The sequence below is a fragment of the Camelus ferus genome, chromosome 2, assembly GCF_009834535.1.
Source record: "Camelus ferus isolate YT-003-E chromosome 2, BCGSAC_Cfer_1.0, whole genome shotgun sequence".
Classification (NCBI taxonomy): Eukaryota; Metazoa; Chordata; class Mammalia; order Artiodactyla; family Camelidae; genus Camelus; species Camelus ferus.
Genome location: NC_045697.1, coordinates 82,998,013 through 83,018,889, shown reverse-complemented (window position 1 = coordinate 83,018,889; position 20,877 = coordinate 82,998,013). Strand labels below are relative to the sequence as shown.

Genomic DNA, 20,877 nt, shown 5'->3' with positions numbered 1-20,877 from the left:
TTACTTCAGCATGGCTGACAGTTTTGTAAGTTTCAATCAAAAACTGTATAAAATCTCTGCCCAACAGATTCTAACTTAACATAGTCATTTCCAAGACAGGAAGAAGTCATGCCAATTATAAAGCCATACTGTTTTCATGGTTAGACGAAGACTCAGTTTGCAAACATAACTGCTGCACATTTACTTCATGTATTAAGGGCAGCCATACATGATGAGAATAGGAATCAGTGAAGCAAAACATGAGGCTCCCATCTGTCACAGTGCAGATGCATTTCCTGTAAATTGTAAGATAGATATAATACAGAAAGAGGCAAGTAGAATGAAATAAAAATAAAGTGCAAATAAACAGTCATTTCTCTGTACCATATAATTAATATTATAAAATCTGGACTTTTTAAGAAGGTATAAGATAATTTGTAATACACAAGAACAGTGCTAGTTAGAATTCTTGAGTCATGTAAAATATTTATGACCTTATTAAACAGGGTAATATGTACTAGGGGCTGTATTAAACAACTCAACTATTTCAATTGCTTAATACAATAAAATGTTTCTCATACCAATTTCCAATGAAGCTCACATGACTTTACTGAATTCCTTCCAGGTGAGACTCAGGAACTTGGCTTCCTTCTCTCATGCAGCTTCTTAATGCCAGGGTCCTTTAGCCACACAGGTAGGAGAGAAAGAATGAACTAACAATCAAAGAAAAAAAATCCAAGAAAGATTCATCCATTGAACAAAACTATGCACAAACCCCAAATCTGTTTTCAGTGATACAGTGTACTATATTCTTCCTTTGGTCCAAGAAGAGATACAGTATTTGATAGTATTAAGCTAGTCAGTGCTTTATTTTGCTGTATTAAAACTGATTTTAAAAGGAGCAAAATACATTTTATTTTCAACACAATTTCATAAAGAAGGTTTAATACCAAAGAAATAGGGATGACCTAATCTTTTTCATTGAATATATTAAGATCTGCAAAAAATTAAGGCTTCTTAAATTTTCCTACACCAACAGGGATAAGATGAAGCTCTAGGTATCAAAGTAAGACTCCTACTATAGACTCATTTTTATCTTCAGGGGTCAAGACATCCACAGGTCTACACACCAAGGAGGACCTAGACACTACCCTCCTTATCATCTTAACGTTCACAGCCTTATCACCATTTTTTGCTTTCTATTGCCCAGGACTACATGGATGGTTCATTTATTGGTTATTTACTGCTGTAAAACCAATTATTACAAGATTTAATGGCTTATGACAAAGCCACTTATTTAACTCACAATTATGGGGGTCTCCACTTCGTCCATACTTAGCTGGAAGATCATTTTTGTCTCAGTGGGAGCCCCTCAAATGTCTGTTGTCATCTGAAGCTCAGGAAAAGGTTAGCTTTGTTGATCTTAGCTGGGTTTTCTCAATTTTCTGGGTCTCAGCTGGGACAACTGGGACTGCATCCTGTTAGATCACACGCAGGGACCTAGGTTTAACCATGTATAATGTCATTTTCTTAAAATGTTATTAAACCAAGCAAGTTACAAGACCATCTGAGATGTCAATAGTGCATAAATAGACTGATTATTGGTAGGTAGAACCCCCAAGGTCATATTGAAACAGAAATGGCTACAGGGAAGAAAATAACTGCAGACATTTTTGTAAATTATCCAGTATTGTGTCCGTTAATGTCATTCACCAAAGGCATGAGAACTCCTAGAGTCCTTTTATCTTGCATAATATGTTCTTTCTGTTTCTCTGTACCTGCACTATTCTATCCTCATATTCATATATCCTCATATAGCACCTGGAAAACTTTCACTTTGTCCTCCAAATCATGAATCTTCAACAAAATCTCCTATAACCTCACCTTCTCTGAATATCCTTTTTGACCATACTTGGTATATTCCTTGAGGATCTTCTGTGTTTTGATTTAAGCAACTGGATAGGTAGCTGAGATGTTTGTTGAAATGAGAAAAAAAATTGGAGATTTTAAGTAAAAGATGGAATCAAGTGTTCTGTTTTGATTAAGTTTGGTTTGAAATTTCTATTCACTGAAGTATAGAAGTCAAGTCGTCTATATATGAATCTGGAGCTCAGGTAGCAATTCAGGATTAGGGATGTGAATTTACGTGTTATCAATTTATAATGTTATTTATAATTCTGGGACTGTGGTAAAATATTGTCTCTAAGAGTCCTGAAAAAGAAAAGACAACCCAGGACTTGATCCTGATAATACCAGCACGTACAGTATAATGACCGTGGCTTCCTATAGCCTGAGAGGAAATAAATGCTTTCATTGTTAATTAATGTAACTTCAGTTGTGACCTACAACAATTTTTCATAGTAGAGAGTTAGTGTCCTAATAAGTAAAAAGATGCAATCTAATATAAATTAAGTATAAAATATTGCTCTAATAAAATTTTGCTCTATAGTGACATAGTTGCATTATAACTTACATGTGCTTTAAATTTGTTGGTTTTAGACTGAACCACACGTTGCCAGCAAATATAGGCACTAAAAGGTAAATATCACTAAAATTGCAAACTTTAATAGAAATTTTTCTGTCATCAAAATTAATAAAATTGGGATTTACTTATTTATGATAAGGCTTGAGACAATAGCATATGTTATATAATCTATTTCAAAAACAGTCCTGCAAGATAATTGTTATCTCTAATTTATGGAGTGAAAAATATTTGTGCAACTACTTTAAACAAAAGTCAGTAATACATAATGCATGCATTTTAATAATTTAGCTTAGCATTCTAAAACCTAAGTTCTTTTAAAAATATAATGCTGCCTCTGGTTAAAATATAATTTCAGGTTTGATAATTCCTAAATTTTTCCTTCAAATCATGCACATTGTTTTAAAATTAAAAGCTTAAGAGAACTGTAATTGAAATCAATGAAGCCATTATAGTCTTTCCACCCAGTATCTTCACTGGGCATCACAGTATACACAGCTTCCTATGGATTATATTTTTATGGAGATATTTGATAGCTATATAGTGTGAAAAAACTGGAGCTGACATTGCTTTAGAATTCATATATCTTCCAGTGGTGAGAAGTTGATATGAATACATGTTAAATACATGCTTCTTGTGTAAATGTACCACTTAAATCCCCCAAATCCTCGACAAGGCACTGGATTTTTCCAAGTGAAAAGGAAAATCAAGTAAAGATTTTTCTTTAGAAAGCACTTTTTCAATCTGACATAGTAGCCATGTAAATTAAATAAGACTAAAATTTAATGAAGTCTTGATTGAACCACGAGAGTCCCTCATATTAAAAAAGAAATAGGGAGTTTGGGAGTGACACAAGTAAGATGGCAGTGTAGGAGGGCCCCTGCTTGTATCCCCTGCACAGTAACAATACTTTGGCAGCCCTTTGTGAGAGCTTCAGGGTTCAGGTAGGAGGTTGTAAAACTCAGGTGAAACTCAAGACTAAGGAGTGACCTTTAGAAAAGGCAGGCTCATATCCATGTGGCAGGCTCAGTGGTCATGGTCCTGGCTACAGATCCATAAATACTTCTGTCTCTCTGTAGACTCAAGTACAGCCCAGTTTACCCATCACCAGCACCATCACTAAATGATTTGAGGAATAATGCCTGCTTCTTCCTTGGGTGTCAAGCTCACTAACTTCAGCCTTACCTGTGGACTCTGAAGCGTCCTGTGACCCAGCTCCAGCAACTCTCAGCTGTGGTCTGGCAAGCCTGTTCACCCAAGGCCCACTGGGAGACATGCCTATCCATGCCACTGGAAGCAGACCTGTTGATCCCAGTCAGACTGCATATCTTGAAGTGGCTCTATAGCCTTGTTCCAGCCATTCCTAGCATGGTCTGGAAGCAGTCCTGCCTGGCCAGGTTCCCACACAGTAACCCAGAGGGAGCTTTTCCAGGGACCCTGCAGGAGCCACACTGTCCACAAACCTAGTAACAGTTCTACTTTCTACAGACCTTGCATACACTTGTCCTAGCATCAGCCCTAATGAACAGCGTCCTGGAATCAGCTCCACTTGCCAAGGAGTAAGACATGATCCCAGCCTGCCCAAAACCCTGGCAAAAGACCAGTCAACTACAGGCCATTCCACAGACCCAGCAGTAGGTATGTGATCAGTTCCAACTTCACTCAGCTGTGACCCCAGAAGCAGTCCCTTCAACCCAGGAAACTAACAGGGAATGCCTCTACCTTCCAAAACCAGTCTGTAAATATTGGAGGAAATGTTTGCTTCTTCAAGTGCACAGACATCAATGCAAGGCTACATAGATCATAAAAAATAAGGCAAACATAATTTCACTAAAGGACACTAGTAAAACTATGGTAACTGACCCCAAAGAAATAGAGATCTAATGGGTACTTGACAAGAAATCAGAATACTCATGTTAAAAAAGCTCAGTGAGATGCAAGACAACACAAATAACTAAATAAAATCAGGAAAACAAAGTATTAACAAAATGAGAAGTTTAACTAACTAATATATATAACACACATAAAGAAGTTTATGCTGTATAGCACCAGGAACAATATTCAATATCTTGTAGTAACTTATGGTGAAAAAGAATATGAAAATGAATAGATGTATGTTCCTATATGACTGAAGTACTGTGCTGTACACCAGAAACTGACACATTGTAAACTGATTATACTTCAATAAAATATATATTAAAATACAAAAAAAGGAATAATGGAGCTGAAGGGTACAATGCCAGAATTGAAAAATTAAACAGATTGCTCCAATGGCTAACTCAATCATGTAATAGAAAGAATCAGCAAACTTGAATATAGGTCATTTGAAATTAGCCAGTTACAGAAACAAAGAAAAATGAAAAGTGAAGAAAGTATATGGGACCTGTGGTGTAACATCAAGTGAATAAATGTACACATTATGGGAGTCCCAGAAGGAGAGAGAGAGAAAGGGGCAGAGAGCTTATTTAAAGAAATAATGACTGAATATTAGCAAATCTTAAGAGGGAGACAGATATTCAGGTTCATGAAGCTCAAAAGACCCAAGCAAGATGAACCCAAAGAAGATAACCACAAATAAAGTAGCATCAAATTGAAAAAATCAAAGACAGAAAATTTTGAATGCCACAAAGGAAAAGGGACTTGCCACATACAAGGGAATCCCTTTAAAGCTACAAGTGTATTTCTCAACAGAAAATTCTAGGCCAAGAGGGAGTTGGATAATATTGCTGACAAGAAAAAAAAAACCAAAACAAAAACCTGCCAAATAAGAATACTCTACATGGCCAAGCTATTCTTCAAGCACAGGCAACAAAAGCAAAAATAGACAAGTGTGATAGCATCAAACTCAAAAACTTCTTCACAGGAAACAAGCAACAAAATGAAAAGGCAATGTAGAGAATGGGTATTTGCAAACCATACATCTGATAGGCGATAATATCCAAAATACATTAGGAACTCACATAACTCAGTAGCGAAATAAACCAACCAAACAAAAACAAAGTAACCTGATTTAAAACTGGGTAAATGACCTTGCTTGTGTCGTCACAAAATTCATATTTTGAAATCCTAACCCCCCCCATAGATAATAGTATTAGGAAGTGAAACCTTTGGAAGGTGTTTAGGTCAAGAGGGTAAGCCTTCCTGAATGGGGTTAGTGTTCTTTTAAAAGAGACCCACAGAGATCCTTTCCCTCTTCCACCAAGTAAGGAACACAGTAAGAAAGCTCTGGCTATGAGCTAGAAAGAGGGCTCTCACCAGAATACAACCTTGTTGGTGCCTTCGTCTTGGACTTCCTAGCCTCTAGAGCTATGAGAAATAAACTTCTTTTGTTTAGAAGCTGCTCAATCTGTGTTTTATTTTTTATGGTAGCCTGATCAGACAAGACCTGAATATTCATCTTTCCAAAAAACACAAATACATAAAAGGTATATGCAATAATGTTCAGCATCACTAATCATCAGGGAGGTGCAAATCAAACCTACAAGATACCACCTCACACCTGTCAGGATAGCTATTGACAAAAAGACAAGAGATAGTAAGCATTGTTGAGCATGTGGATAAAAGAGAACCCTATATGCCTGTTGACAGGAAAGTAAATTGGTAAGCCATTATGGAAAACAACATAAGGTTTCTCAAAAAATTTGACATAGAACTACTATATGATCCAGAAGTTCCAATTCTGGGTATATATCCAAAAGAAATGAAATCAGTATCCCAAAGAGAAATTTGCACCCCCATGTTCCTTTTCAGCATTATTCACAATTGACAAGGCATGGATTCAACCTAAGTATCCATTATCAGATTAAGGGTAAAAAATGTGAAATTATATGTAATATATATGGCATATTACTTAGCCACAAAAAAATGGAAATTCTGCCGTTTGTGACAATAAGGATGAACCTGGAGGGCATTATGCTAAGTAAAAAAAGCCAGACATAGAAAGACAAATAATATACAGTATTTATATGTGCAATCTTAAAAAGTTAAACTCACAGAAGCAGACAGTAGAATGATGATCGCCACGGTCTGGGGTCTGAAAGAAACAGAGAAATGTTGGTCAAAGTGCACAAACATTCAGTTGCAAAATACGTAAGTTCTGGATACCCAATGGAAAGTATGATGACTATAGTTAATAATACTATATTATGTACTTGAAATTTGCTAAGAGAATAGACCTTAAGTGTTCTTACCACATACACGTAAAATGGTAGCTATGCAGGGTGATGAGTGTAATTAGCTGCATTGTAGTAATCATTTCACAACAGAATGTATATCAAGTCACCACCTTGTTCACCTTAAATATATACAATTTTTTTGTGTCAATCATAACTCAGTAAAGCTGGAAAAAATACAAATAAAAATTTAATAAGGAGTTCAAGAAAATAACATCAGCTATACTGTCCACAAGCAAAACCACTGGTTGTATTATTTCAACACACTTGCTTTTGTCACAGAGAAAAACTCTGAGTGGTATAGGGATAGACTTTATTTGATCTTTATTTTACCTGATTTATTTTTACCAAATAAGGATAGTTAATCTTACTCATTTCTAACTGAGAAAAAGTTTTGAGCCAAAATATAGTGTCCATACATACCACAGGGTACGACCATACGTATTAGATTGCCTGCAACCATCTTTTGTCCCACTGTAATTATTAACTACGATCTCTTTGACTCTCAAGAGAATCACATTTAGATAATATTTTTCAGCAACAAAAATCAGGATTCATTGCAAATAAGTTTCCAAGATTGCTCAAATTTATATTTCAAAAATTTATGAGGTAGTGTTAGAATATTAATTTAAACACCAATTTTTTTTGCTTACATGAATATCAAAATAGTTGATTATAGACATAGCTTATTTGGCTTTGTAATCCTCAGGTGTTAATTTTCATTGGTTTATATAATTTAACACTGAATGTAGATCAGAACTGTATCTAGTGTGGGTGCTGTCATCTGTGTTGATAAGCAGCTAGGTGGTGTGCTTGTTTCTTAAATATCGACCTTGTGCTCTATACACAGTGGGAAGCATGTTCTGTGGTTTTATTAATGAAAGATTTTAATATTAAATATAATACTTAGGGAAATAAAGTTTTATAAATATATGCTTATTTGGCATTGTAAAATAGACATTAGATTGAAGTTCACTCTTTAAAAGTAGTTATTGAATCTATATTCACACATTCTATAAAAGCTTAATTCATGTACATATTTTCACTTTCAGAATGTTGAAACTGTGGCTGGGTATCAATAAAGATACTAATTTTTGTTCTCCATGCAGCAAGAAGTTATAAAAGAAAAATTGAATTCTGATTTTTTTCTCCATCATCTTAGAAAGGCATTAAAGCTTTTTTTTTTTAAACCTCCCTAAGGTTAACTTCTTTTTACCTTTTAGTCTTGTTAGATGGTGTTAATGGCATTTTTCTTTACCAAAATAAGATTTTTGAGGAGGTTTAGAATGCTGTTACTTCTCCAAGTTTGCTTTTAGTGGGAAGGCTTCAAGTAAGGTTGTTAGCAGTCCCTTCTAATGCGTGCTTGATGCCCTTTGATCTTTCATGGTTGTGGAGTCCTGGCAGGGAGGTGTTTTCCCTGAGCTGTCACACCCCTTTATTGTCTTGATGTGGGGATCTGGTAGACTCCAGTGTGCTTGCTGTGTCAAAGGAGCAAAGTCTGCTGCCTTCAGAATGCCATGCAGCCACCAGCTGCAGAATTCTAACACAGTCAGTGCACACTCCCACATGTGGTGCCGTCAACTGAAAGGTGCTGGAGCGTACTTCCGCAAGCTTCTGTGATACAGGGAAAAGAAGTCTTTAAGTGGGTAATAACAGCTGGTGAGAACAGCATCTGAATTCCCCTTGAGTCCTTCGTAGCTTCTCAGTAGCATCAGCTTAGCTGGCAATCCAAATAGGACGGGTTAGTTTTCCTCACATCAGGATGAGATTAATTTTCCTCACATCGGGATGAGAAAAGTATAAATTATATGGCATGTTGGTTTCCTTTTCATATTAACACTCATCTGTTTAACACCTTATTTGTTTGCCTTTTCCCAAGTGACTAGTATAGCAACTCTCCTTTCTGCTGCCTTCACATGGGTGCACGGTCTCCTATCCAAGTTCTCCATTGTTCCTAAGGAGGTTTCCTTATCACAGATGCTCTCTAACTACATGGTGTGGGGATGAGAAGGGATTTTTGAAGGTGGAATCTGGACTAAGATATAAAGTGGATAGAGGGAGAGGCCATGGGGCGCACAAGCCTGTGTCCTCGAAAGGAGAGTAATCTTCACCAGCTGGAGAAGTTGTGGCCTCGTTCCCCTTCAGGAGGAAACCCACTAATGAAGGGAACCATGCATCCCTCTCTCCCCCAAGAGTCAGCGTGAGGCAGGGAGCAATAGAGAGCCGGGGAAGCGGTGGGAGTGGGCACCGCAGAGAAAGGTGAAAAGTTCTGTGAAAAGGAAAGTGCCTTTAATTCTTAGATTTCCTCTTCCATTTTTCTCAGTCTTTTCTTCCAGTTATCCAAATAGTTTTTTTTTTTCCTTAGAGTGATTTTCATCCCATAGAGCCAGTCATTCATTTACTTGAGACAATTCCTGTCTTAAGAACCCCAGCAAATACATTAATTTATCCAAATCAAATGACAATCATTAGGTAATTGGACTCTCATTTATCCATTCCAAATATGACATAGAGTTATTAACTCTTTAAGAGGAAGTTCTGCAGGCAATGTTCCTGGCTTCCCACATATTATGACTATATGGTGATCTTGATGGAAGATTAGAGCCCACATTACCCATGATTAGTTAATAGTAAGATCTTGAATTTAGAGAAGTTCCATTCAGCTAGTATTCCAAAATAATGGACACCTAGAGGGAGACTTTTCCTTTTTTTCAATAATTTAGGGTCTCTTTTCTGACTGTTGTGTGGCCACAGACATTCAGTTTATCTAATCAATTCAGTAGTTTCTAGACATCTAGTCCCCATCACCAGCAATATAACTAAAAATGAAATCTCCCAACTCAGAAAAATTCTCCATAAATATAGAAGAGAATGATTTTTTTTTTATCAATTAAGCATTAAACCAGAATGTGATGTGCATCACAGGCAATCCACTAAGAAATTACAAAGAAAGAAACTTACCCGTTTAGATAGCTAAGTAGAGCTAAGTAGATAAACCCATTACATACATATTTTAAATATCAACAAAAACTAGTCCCCACGTAAAAGGATTTCACAGCACTATTAGTCACACATAGTTCATCCTAAATTCAGTTGGTTGTTGGGGTGAACATCTATGTTAACTAATCAGCTTTATACGTAGAAAATAAATTTCTTACATCTTTATGGCAAGAGGTAGTTTTGGAACTTGGATCAGGACACTCACCAAAGTTAGGCTCCTCTCCTACAGAAATTGAGGATAGAGGCGCGACCTTCCCTGATGACTGTATTTCAAAGAGATGGTCCTCAAGTCTTTGAGAAAGATATTACTGGGTTGTAAAGCTGGCAAGAGGCTTGTGAAACTATTTACATGTAAAAGGGGCATGGAAAAATTTATAATTAAAAGCTATTTAAATAAAAGCTCTTGGAAGAGAGAGGAGAGGGAGCTCTGTAGTTAGGTCATCTGGATTCTGTTAGATTCTGGGAGGGTGGGACGTCAGGGAGACAGGAAGAAGTGTCCCTAAAATGAAGTGAAGCTTAGAGGAACGCTGAAGCCCTCCTGGTCACAGGCATCTTTGTATTTTAGCATCTTTTGCATGCAGACTATAGTTATTTCTTGGTTATTTTACAACAGTCATTTTTTAATAGAAGTAAATTATTTTTATCCTGATTTTCAAAGTTTTTTCAAAGCTATTATGTTGTTGTTAAATCTAAACCTAACAGCATAATATCTTTATTTACTTTTTATGTTTGGTGACATTCATTTCCTGGGCACACCTGCCCTTAAGCAAAGGCAAAGACAGAAATCAGAGTAAGACTAACCCTGTTATCTCTATATTAACGATTTATACCCCAAGGCAGTGTCACAATTTCAAAACAGAAATTAAAAACTGAACGTCAGAAGTCATAAAAATCTATCTAGGTATGTTTCATAGACTAATTAAAGCTATCATTAAGATATTTTTTTCTGTCTTTTTTTTTTTCTAAAACTGGAAAAGACCCTGTTCTTTATCACTACGTGCAACAAAATGTATTTTGTTCTATGGTTGAAATTCAGGTAAGGTTCACCCTAAGTGTATTTGGGTAATAAAGACATCCAGAGCCTAAATAAGATTTATGTCTCTGAAATCTGAACCAAAAAAAAAATGTCTTTAAGAATGGCTGTTTTTATTTAGTGGACCCATTTTTTTTTTTCAGAATGGCTTCTAAGTCCTTCTTTTAAAGTTTAATTTTCTTGTAAAATTCCTGACATTTAAATTGACATCACCAAGAGAGTGACTGACTTCACTTCAGCTCATGAGTAGAACAACCAACAACCATTCATGATCAAGACACCACTGAGAAAATCCTACAACATAGGGGTGAGACCAAATCACCCCTTGCGCCACAGAGACCAAGGGAGACTGCGTTAGAAGGCTAAGAGGAGCCCCTACACACTGACCACATTGCTCCCCTCCAGGCCTGGGCCCCATGTTGAGAGGCCTCTCCTGATCCTGCAGTTTCTCTAATGAGTAAAGAGAGCCCATTGTGAACCTCCAGCGCCACCAGTGTCATGGATCACTTCTTGCGAGCCCTCACTCTAGTCTCACTCCACGGGGATTGCAGAGGAATCTGTAGGGTTTGAACACTGGGAATTGGACTGTGATGGAGAAGTGGGAGAAGTTTTTAACAACCAGCACTTGGATCTTGACAGAATAAGTTCCTACCTACAGCACCCAAATTGTAGTCCCAACCAGTGGTTTTGTTCACTACAGAGCCAAGTCAATGGCATTTTCTGAACAAGGAACAGGGCAGGGTATAGGTCTGCTTCATTTGGGTCATCAAACAAAGTGCCTTGTCAGCCCTGGCCTGGGCTGAACAGAAATGCTGTCAACAACAGCTGGAAGCTGCATCGCCCAACAGTGCTCCAGCAGAATGGAGCAGACAGAGCTGATCACTCACAGAGCAGAGTAACTGGCACTGTTCAGCCATGGAGCCAGCGGAGTGGGTCAGCTTGATTCAAGACCCCAAAGAACTATCTGAGGTGCAGAGTGTTCCACTGCTCCATCCAGGCAGGGTAGCTAATTCATAACCACATCCACTGCTGAGTGTAGCTCCCAGCCCTGCCTAGCCTGGACGCCTGGCCAGGATACCTGGAAACCTGTGTAGCCCAGCAACACTTGAGCAGAGAGTCCTGCAAGCAGAGCTGATAGACTTCACACCAGAGCCAGTGGCCATGTTTGGGCAGGGCACTGGGGGCATGGGCTAGCTTGAGTCATGGCCACACACAAAGAGCCTTGCCAGGCTTGGAGCTAGTTCTTCCATGCAAAGGCAGAGAAACATATTCATAATCCCTCCCATTCCTGAACACAGCCTTCAACTTACCCAGCCAGAGAGTCTAAGCAGAGCACATGGACAGCTGTGTAGTGCATCCAGCAGCCCCTTCACAGCGGCACTTGCACAGAGAGCATGGCCTATGGCTTTCCCCATGTGCACAGTAAAACCGGTGGCCTTATTTAGCCAGGGAATTTAGTGCACAGTGTTACCTGCTTCAGGTCTCCAAACAGTGAGCCACGCAGGCCTTGGGCCCTGTCCTACTGCCCTGCCAGGCCGGGGAAGCTAATTTAGGCTCATATGCTCCTGAGTATAGTGCCCAGTTCTGAGTGTCTACTAGGCCTGACTAGAGAACCAAGGCAACAACAGAGCCCACCCTACAGTTCTGCCTGGGCAGGGAAGCAAGCCGGCAGTTCTAGCCAACTGCTGTCATCCAGCAGCACTCTGATCTGAGCTTAGGCAGTGGTATCATCCAAAATTAGGCCCTAAGTGCATGCTGCACCAATCCAAGGGCGACACTAACTAACATCCAAAAACCGAAAGCTGATTGATGAAGAACTGTCTGCCAAAGCAAATATTTAACATCTGAGAGAGAAGACCACTTACTCAAATGTGCAGATAGCAATGTAAGGAATCAAAGATCACAGAAAATCAGGTAAACATGACACGAAAGAAAACTAATAAAGCTCTAATAACTCTGAAAAATGTAAATCTATACACTTCCAGACAAAGATTTCAGAATTACCTTCACAATGAAGTTTAGTAAACTACAAGAACTCATAGGCAACAAAACGAAATTAGGAAAACGAAGCCAATGCAGGAACAAAATGAGAAGCTCAACAACAAAAACAAAAGACAAAAGAAAAAAATTCCAGACCTCAAACATACAGGGACTGAACCAAAGAATTCAATAGAGAGTTTCAAAAGCAGACACAACCGTACAGAAGAAAGAATCAGTGATCGAGAAGATAGCATTTGAAATTATTCAGTCAGAGAAATAAAGAAAAATAAAACCATGAAAAGCCTACAGAACTTATGGAACACAATGAAAAGAAACAATATCTGCATGATAGGAATTCCAGAAGAAGAGAAAGAGACAGAAAATGTATTTAAAGCCATCCTAGATGAAAACTTCCAAACCTGTGGAGCCAAATGGACATCCAGATCCAAGAGGACCAAAAAATTCCCCAAAGAGGTTGAACCTGAATAGGGCTACACCAGGGCACATTGTAATTAACTTGTCAAAAGTCAGTCAAAGAAAGAATTTTGAAAGCAGCAAGGGAACAAAGGAAGTTACATACAAGGGAACTCTCATAAAACCTTAGGTGGATTTGTCAACAAAAATATTTCAGACCAAGAAAGAATGAGATGATATATTCAAAATATTAAAAGAAAAACATGCCCAAATAGATTTCTAAAGCCAGCAAAACTGTTCTTCACAAATAAAAGAGGGATAAGATTTTCCCAAACAAATAAAAGATGAGGCAGTCCATGACCACTAAGGGGGGCTCTTTAAATGGAAGTGAAAGGATGCTATTAACATTGTGAAAACAGAAAGGGACAGCATAAAACTCGCTGATAATGGTAAATATATAAAGTTAGATTCCATAATATGGGAATAAGTAGTGCTTAATTCAATTATAATAGATTATACAGATATCTGTATATAATTTAATGTTTATTAAACAGTATATTAGATAAATGATAGTTTTTGAACTTTAACACTAATTTTATAAGTATTTCTATAGCTGTGAAAGATTAAAATTATTTCAAATAGAAATCACAATATGTTTAATTTCTTATTCTTCCATACATCAGAGATTGGAGGTAAAAAAAATGATTAGTATTTTTTGGAATATTTGTCAAATCAGAAAAACTAAAGTAGTTTTAAGTTTTTTTCATGCTATTTTTCTATCCACAATACATAAAATACCTTATTGTAGTCCACAAATTTAGTAGCATTATCTTAAAATTGGGTTACTTTAAAATTTCCTTAACATTTAAAGAAGGCTAAGGATTGCAGGGGAAAATATTGCAACTTCTCATTAAGTGTGTTTCAACTAAAATACTTGAACACGAAATGCTTCCTCAAGTATAGCATTAAGGCAATTGCTCTGTGAGACCCAGAAATCAATAGAATTGTGAAAAACATTTTAAGTGCAGCATTATGAAAAATATCATACTTTGCTGGATGAACCATGAGACTTCCTGCAATTTTTTAAACCTGTCAACAAAATTGTTTTTAGAGTGAAAATGTTTCAACACATGTTTTGACACTTTTTTAAACAATTACAGATATGCAAACTCTAAATGCTACTGCAGTTAAATAAATAAATTCAAATATTACAACTAGTTTGAACTACTATTTAATAGAGCTTTCATTATCTATGCAGGAACCCCTTATTTTTTGCATGTATGTCACTTCTAGTTATAGTTATAAAAACACCATGCTGAAATAATTTTCTCACATTTTGTGATAATGATGTATTACTTTTCTTTCCTAAAGCATTTACATTCTGAACAACATTCTTTATGGCTTTCTATAAGGTGCCAATAATGTTAGTCTTTTGGCACCCTACTGCTTTCATTTAGCACCCTACTTCCACTCAGTATTTGCTTTGTCTTACAAGTTTGGGCAATAAAAATTTGCTACTGAATTTTTTTCTAGCTGCTAATATACATCGAGGAAGGTTTCACCTTCCATCTCTGTCCTTCATTGATGCCTGGCAGCAACATCTACAAAGAACTATCTTTAACCTTTCACTTTTCTTACTTGTTTTTCCTTTTTTTTCCATTTTCTCCTTCTTTCCCAGCTTTTCCCCCTCTCAAAATGCCTCAAAAATACAGCTTTAGGTATCCAACTTGTAAAATCATTTTCAGACTTTAATCAGTCTAGTTAAGAAGAAAAAAATAACCAATAATAATAAGAGCAAGTGTAGCAGGCTGCTACCTAAGTTATTGTCAGTTAACTTCCCAGTGTTCATACCTTTATGCGGCCCCCACCACATTCATTCTAGTTGATTCTAGTCTGTTTTAATAGTAGAATAAAGTAGAAGCTATATTGGACTAGTTTTGCATCCAGCCCTTGAGAGTGTTGGAAACTTCTGCTTTTTTTTTTTTTTTAAAGCAATATTCTATCTAGGAATGCTCTCTCTTGGAGTCCTGAGCCACCTGAGATGAAGTCCAGGCTTCTCTCAGGAGAAAGAAAAAGCCATGTGGAAAGGTCCTGGAGAATGAGACACCATATATATATAGAGTCCAGAAAAAGAAGCACTAAGGCGCCAGACGTTCAGCACCACCTGCCATCCAAGTCACTATATTACTGTGTGTGAGGAAATTCAAGAGCGACCGGTAAAGGAACTGCTCCACTAAGACCCAGCTAGCCTATAGAACCATGAGATATAAGAGCAACAGATAATTGCAACAGCATTTGATACTTGAAGCAGATTACGGACATAACAAATATCTTAAATTTGTGGCTTTGACTTTGTATGCAGTCAGTGAGCAGAACCAGAAGAACCTCAAAATGACAGTGAAGGCTTGAGAAACAGTTAGCAAATAGTTACTGGAGTCTGGAGCAAAGAGGACTCCAGATATGCATTGAAACAAAAATAGCAAAGCTATAACCTGTACTAACAGCGTATGTAGAAAGGGAACCCAAGTGCTTTGTGGACTGAGCTAAGGAGATTCCTGGCAGGTGACTGAAAGCGTCAACTGGCTTCTTTTAGCTGCCTGTTACAGAGAAATAAGGTAATCTTAAAAAAAAAAAAAAAAAAAAGAATGCACAGCTTTAGACAGTCTCCAAAGGAAACAAAAGGGCTTGTTTAGTTTCTAAGGTAAAACTGTTTCCTAGTCAGAGCTGCCTCCCTAGAAAACAAGAATCCCCAAGAAGGAAATGGCTTCTGGAAAAAGATCAAATCCAGGGCTCTGATAGTAAGCATAGCCTCAGGGTAAAGTTCAGATAAAGGATGCAGCTATATTTTATTGAGACCTCAGAAAGATTTAAGAGTACCTGGTATATGCTTGCAGCTAGACACAAAGACCTCTGAGAATATTAAGGCTGGGCCTTGTACCAACTAAGTAACTGGGGTTTAAAATTCTTCAGGAACATATCCCATAGCACCCTGACGCATAGCCCAAGGTAAACCACAGGTATGCTAATACAGTATTCTGTACTCTCATGTTTATCTATTAATTACTTGGAATAAGTAAAATAGAGATTTTTTTAAGCTGTTAGGTTAATATGATGTAAATAATCTTAAAATATCAATTATTAATTTGAGGGGTTTTTTTGTGGGTTTTTTTTTTGGTTTTTTTTTTTTTACTATTTAAAGTTAATCCAGGGTCCAGTAAAAGATAATGATGTAGGAGGATCCTAAAACGCACCTCCCCACATGGACACACCAAATCTATAGCTACAAGTAAAACAATTTCCTCTGAAATAAAGTCAAAAACTGAGTGGCTCCTACATACTAAACAAACAAGAAAAAAAATCCACACAAAGTGGGTAGGAAAGGATGAGACACAGTATCACCAGAATCCTCATGCCTACATGGCAACCTGCAATTCGGAGGAATCTCACAACCCTGAGTTTCTCCCTGAGGAGGGAATGTTTGAACCCCAAATCTGGCACCCCAACTTTTAAGACCTACACCTAAGAGATGAGCCCCTAAAACATCTAGCTGTGAAAGCTAACAGGGCTTGCCTTCCACAGAACACACAGGGCTATAGCTGTCGCAGGGAAGAACAAATCTGATTCTATATTAGATCTGTTCCTTTGGGTCTAACCCTGTGCTCTGTTTCCTGTGCTTAGTCATGCTGGTTCTGCACCTTTTATAAAAGAATGTGGCCTAGAGCCTGAAATATACAGGACAGCTCATTCTCAAGGCTCTGACCTTAAGGGTGTAACAGTTTTCTGTCCATATAGAGATTAAAAAGTTGCAGAGTAGAAAATAACATTTGTCTTGTTGGAAGTTTACAGGGACACGAGGACCCAACATATATGGACAGCTGCAAGAACCAAGGATTCTGACACTAAGAAATATGCACCAACCAACCACACTCCTTCCCCTTTTAGTATAAAAAGAACCTCAGTTCTGACTTAGGAAAGATGGTTCTCCAGGATGTTAGTCTGCCATCTTCTCAGTCTGCCAGCTTTACGAATAAAGTCGTTATTCCTTGTCTCAACACTTTGTCTCCCAATTTACTGGCCTATCATGTGGCGAGCAGACTGAGTTTGGACTCGGTAACATAGTGAACTGAGAAACAGATCTAAAGGGCTTGTGTACATAAACTCACACACCCCAGGGCCCAGCACAGAGGCAGGCAACTGAAACACACCCAGACTTTCTGTGAAAGAGGCTTATTTGCTTGTATTAAAACACCAGACTCAGGGGCAAGCGTCAAATTTCATACACACGTAGGCGCCTACTGAAATACCCTCCAACGATGGAGGCTGCAGGTCACCATTTTTTCTGTCTCCATCTGTCTCACTCCAGCTCACTAGTATCTCCTGGAAGACGCTTGCACACTCATCTAGCTCTCTAATTTTTGCAACTACTGCCCAGGAGATACTTCTATGTTGCCTGGCTCAGCGGCCACTGGGGCTTATGTTCATGGGTCCCACGGGATTGTAACAAACGAAGAAAGAGCTCTTAACTGACTACCACATCCAGGGCATGGAAGATAGACTGGGAGCCTCAGTCTGTTTCCTGTGAAAGAGGCTTATTAGTTTATCTTCGTAACTGAGACCTGAGAGGGTAGGCTTTTAATCAGACACACATCTTCAGGCTGACCTTCCACAGACCTCAGAAGGATGCTGTCTTTGCACACTTCCTCTGCCGTGCTCCAGGGCATCAGTATCTCCCAAAGAGGAGCCTGTACTCATGTCTAGTACCAAGATTTTTAAGTTTGGTGCCCTGGTTTTTGTGACTTTCATCTAGGGGATGTTCCCTGGTTTCATGGACCTGATGCCCAGTAGTGCTTATGTTCATGAGTTGAACTAGTTGGTAGAAAGAAGAAACAGTTCTTAACTGCCTATCACCCAAGGGCTCAGTGCAGAGGGAACAAATAGAAAAACGCATCTCTCAGTCTTCGCCTGAAAGCAGTATATTTGCATACTTTGAAAGCTGCCGCATGAGGGTCTGGCTTTCAATCAGCCTGAATTTAGGTGGTGACTCAGATCTACCCTTTGGGATAGCTGATAGGTCTTGTTACAGCCTCAACTAATGGGAACCTCTAAAAATAAAATAAGCTGCTTGAAAAAATCGCAAAATTTGAGAGTCAACCAAAAGCTATGACACTTGAACGGTACGTTTCATCTATACAAGACCACTCCTTCAGAAGGCAGAGGTTCTTGTTTTATCTAATGCTTAGAAACAAACACAGAGTCCAGGGACATAAAGAAACAAAGGAGTATGTTCCAAAGGAAAGAACAATATAAAACCTCAGAAAAATACCCTAATGAAACGGAGACAGGTGACTAACATGAAAGACTGCAAAAATAATGATCATAAAGATGCTCACTGAACTCAGAAGAAAATGTATGAACAAACTTAAGAATTTGAACAAAAAGATAGGAAATATAACAGAGTATCAAACAGAAGTCACAGAGATGAAGAAGACATTACACTGAACAATACACTAAAAGGATTCAACAGCACACTAGGTAAATAAAAGAAAGGATGAGCAAACTCAAAGAAAATGCACTGGAATTCACATAAAGCAGAAAAAAAAAAGAAAAAGAGAAGAGAAAGAGTGAAGATAGCTTAAGGGACGTAGGAACAGCCATCAGATGGACTAACATTTGCATTTTAGGTGTCCCAGAAGAAAATAAAGGGACAGAAAACTCATTCAAAGTAATAATGGCTAAAAAAATTCCATAAGCAGAGGAAAGAAAGACATCTAGATTCAGGAAGCCCAGATATTCCTAAAAAGATAAGCCCAAAGAGACCCACAACAAGATATGTTGTAAATAAAGCTTCAAAACTTAAAAACAAGGAAAATCAAGAGAAGCACAAGAGAAAAAAAAAAAGAAAAACAGGAGAAAAACAACTTGCTACATAAAAGGGAACTCACATAAGATTATGAGATCTTCCGCAGAAACTTTGGAGGTCAGAGGGAGTAGCACAATATATTCAAAATTAACCGCCAACCAGTAATACTCTCCTGAACAAAGTTGTCACCGAGAGTAGGAAAGTAAGAGGTTTTTAGACAAAGAGCTAATGGGCTTCTTACAAAAAATGTTAAAGGGATTTGTTTGTTGTTATTTATTAAAATATTTTTATTGTATAGTTGATTTAATATATTATACTAGTTTCAGATGTACAACATAGAGTATAATCTATAAAAAACTGACTATTTAAAGTTATTACAAAATAATGAGTACATTTCCCTGTGCAGTCCTTGTTACTTATGTATTTTATGCATAGTAGTTTGTGTCTAATAATCCCATCCCCCTATCTTGCCCTCCATCCTTCTTCTCATACAAAAAAAATCAATAAGGAAACATTGGACATAAATGGCACATTCCCAGATAGACTAAACAGACATATACAGAAAATTCCATCCCAAATCAACATAATACATATTCTTCTCACACCAAAGCCACAAAAAATATCTTAACAAATTTAAGATTGTAATTATATCAACCATCTTTTCTAAACACAATGGTATGAAACTAGAAATTAATTTCAAGAAGAAAACTGAAAATTCACATATAAATAGAGATTAAACAACTTGCTAGTGATTATAATAGGTCAATAAAAATCAAGAGTGAAATAAAAATGACTTGAGAAAAATGAAAATGGAAATACAGAATATCAAAACTTATGGGATGTAGCAAAAGCAGTTATTAAAAAGGAAGTTCATAGTGATAAGTGTCTATATTAAGTAACAACAAAGAACTCAAATAAGTACCTAAACTTATATCTCAGGAATTAGAAAAATAAAAATTTAACCAAAAGTTAGTAAAAGAAGAAAATAACACAGTCAGTGCAGAAATGAATAGAGGCAAAAAGCTAGAAAATATTAGTGAAATAAAGAGTTATTTTTGTGAAAAAATAAACAAAATCAGCAAAACACTCACTAGACTTGCCAAGAAAAAAAAAAGAATTCAAATAAATAAAATTAGAGATGAAAGAAAAGATGTTACAACTGATATTACAGAATTACAATCATGAGACACTCTTATAAAACAATTATACAGCAAAAAATTGGACAACCTTGAAGAAACAGATACACTCCTAGAAACATAAAACCTATGAAAACATTAAGAAATAGAAAATCTGAACACAACTGTTTACCAGGTAAGGAGACTGAATCAGTAATAAAAAAATCTCCCATCAATAAAAGACTAGGACCAGAAGCCTTCAGTGGTGAATTCTACCAAACATTAAAAAAAAAAAATACCAATGCTATTCAAATTATTTCAAAAAATTAAAGACAAGGTAACTCATCGTAACTCATTTTAGCAGTCCAGCATTACCCTGATGCCAAAACCAGACAAGGATGACACAAGAAAAGAAAATGATAGGCCCAAATCCTTGATGAATACAGATGCAAAATCAACAAGATATTAGCAACCCAAATTCAAATGTATTAAAGGGATCATACGCTATGATCAAGTGGAATTTATTTCAGTGATGCAAGGATGATTCATTATCTGCAAAATCAATGTGATACACGATATTAACAAAATGAAAAAAAATCCTATCACCTCAATAAATGCAAAAAAAGCATTTGACAAAATTCAACATCCATTTGTGATTAAAACTCTTAAAGTGAGTGTAGAGAAAACTATCTTAACATAATAAAGGACATATATGATAACTTCACAGCTAACTTCATACTCAATGGTGGAAATCTGAAAGCTTTTCCCCTAGGGTCAGGGACAAGACAAGGATGGCCACTCTCACAATGTTTATTCAACACAGTATTAGAAGTCCCAGCAAC

The 20,877-nt window shown here is 37.2% G+C and overlaps 1 long non-coding RNA gene across 1 annotated transcript; it reads left to right on the top strand.

Moving 5' to 3' along the window:
• Window positions 1–15,059: 15,059 nt before the first annotated feature.
• On the top strand, window positions 15,060–20,354 carry LOC116658186. The gene is made up of 2 exons (XR_004313400.1): window positions 15,060–15,675; window positions 16,900–20,354. It is a non-coding gene; the product is annotated as an uncharacterized LOC116658186 (long non-coding RNA).
• Window positions 20,355–20,877: the final 523 nt, after the last annotated feature.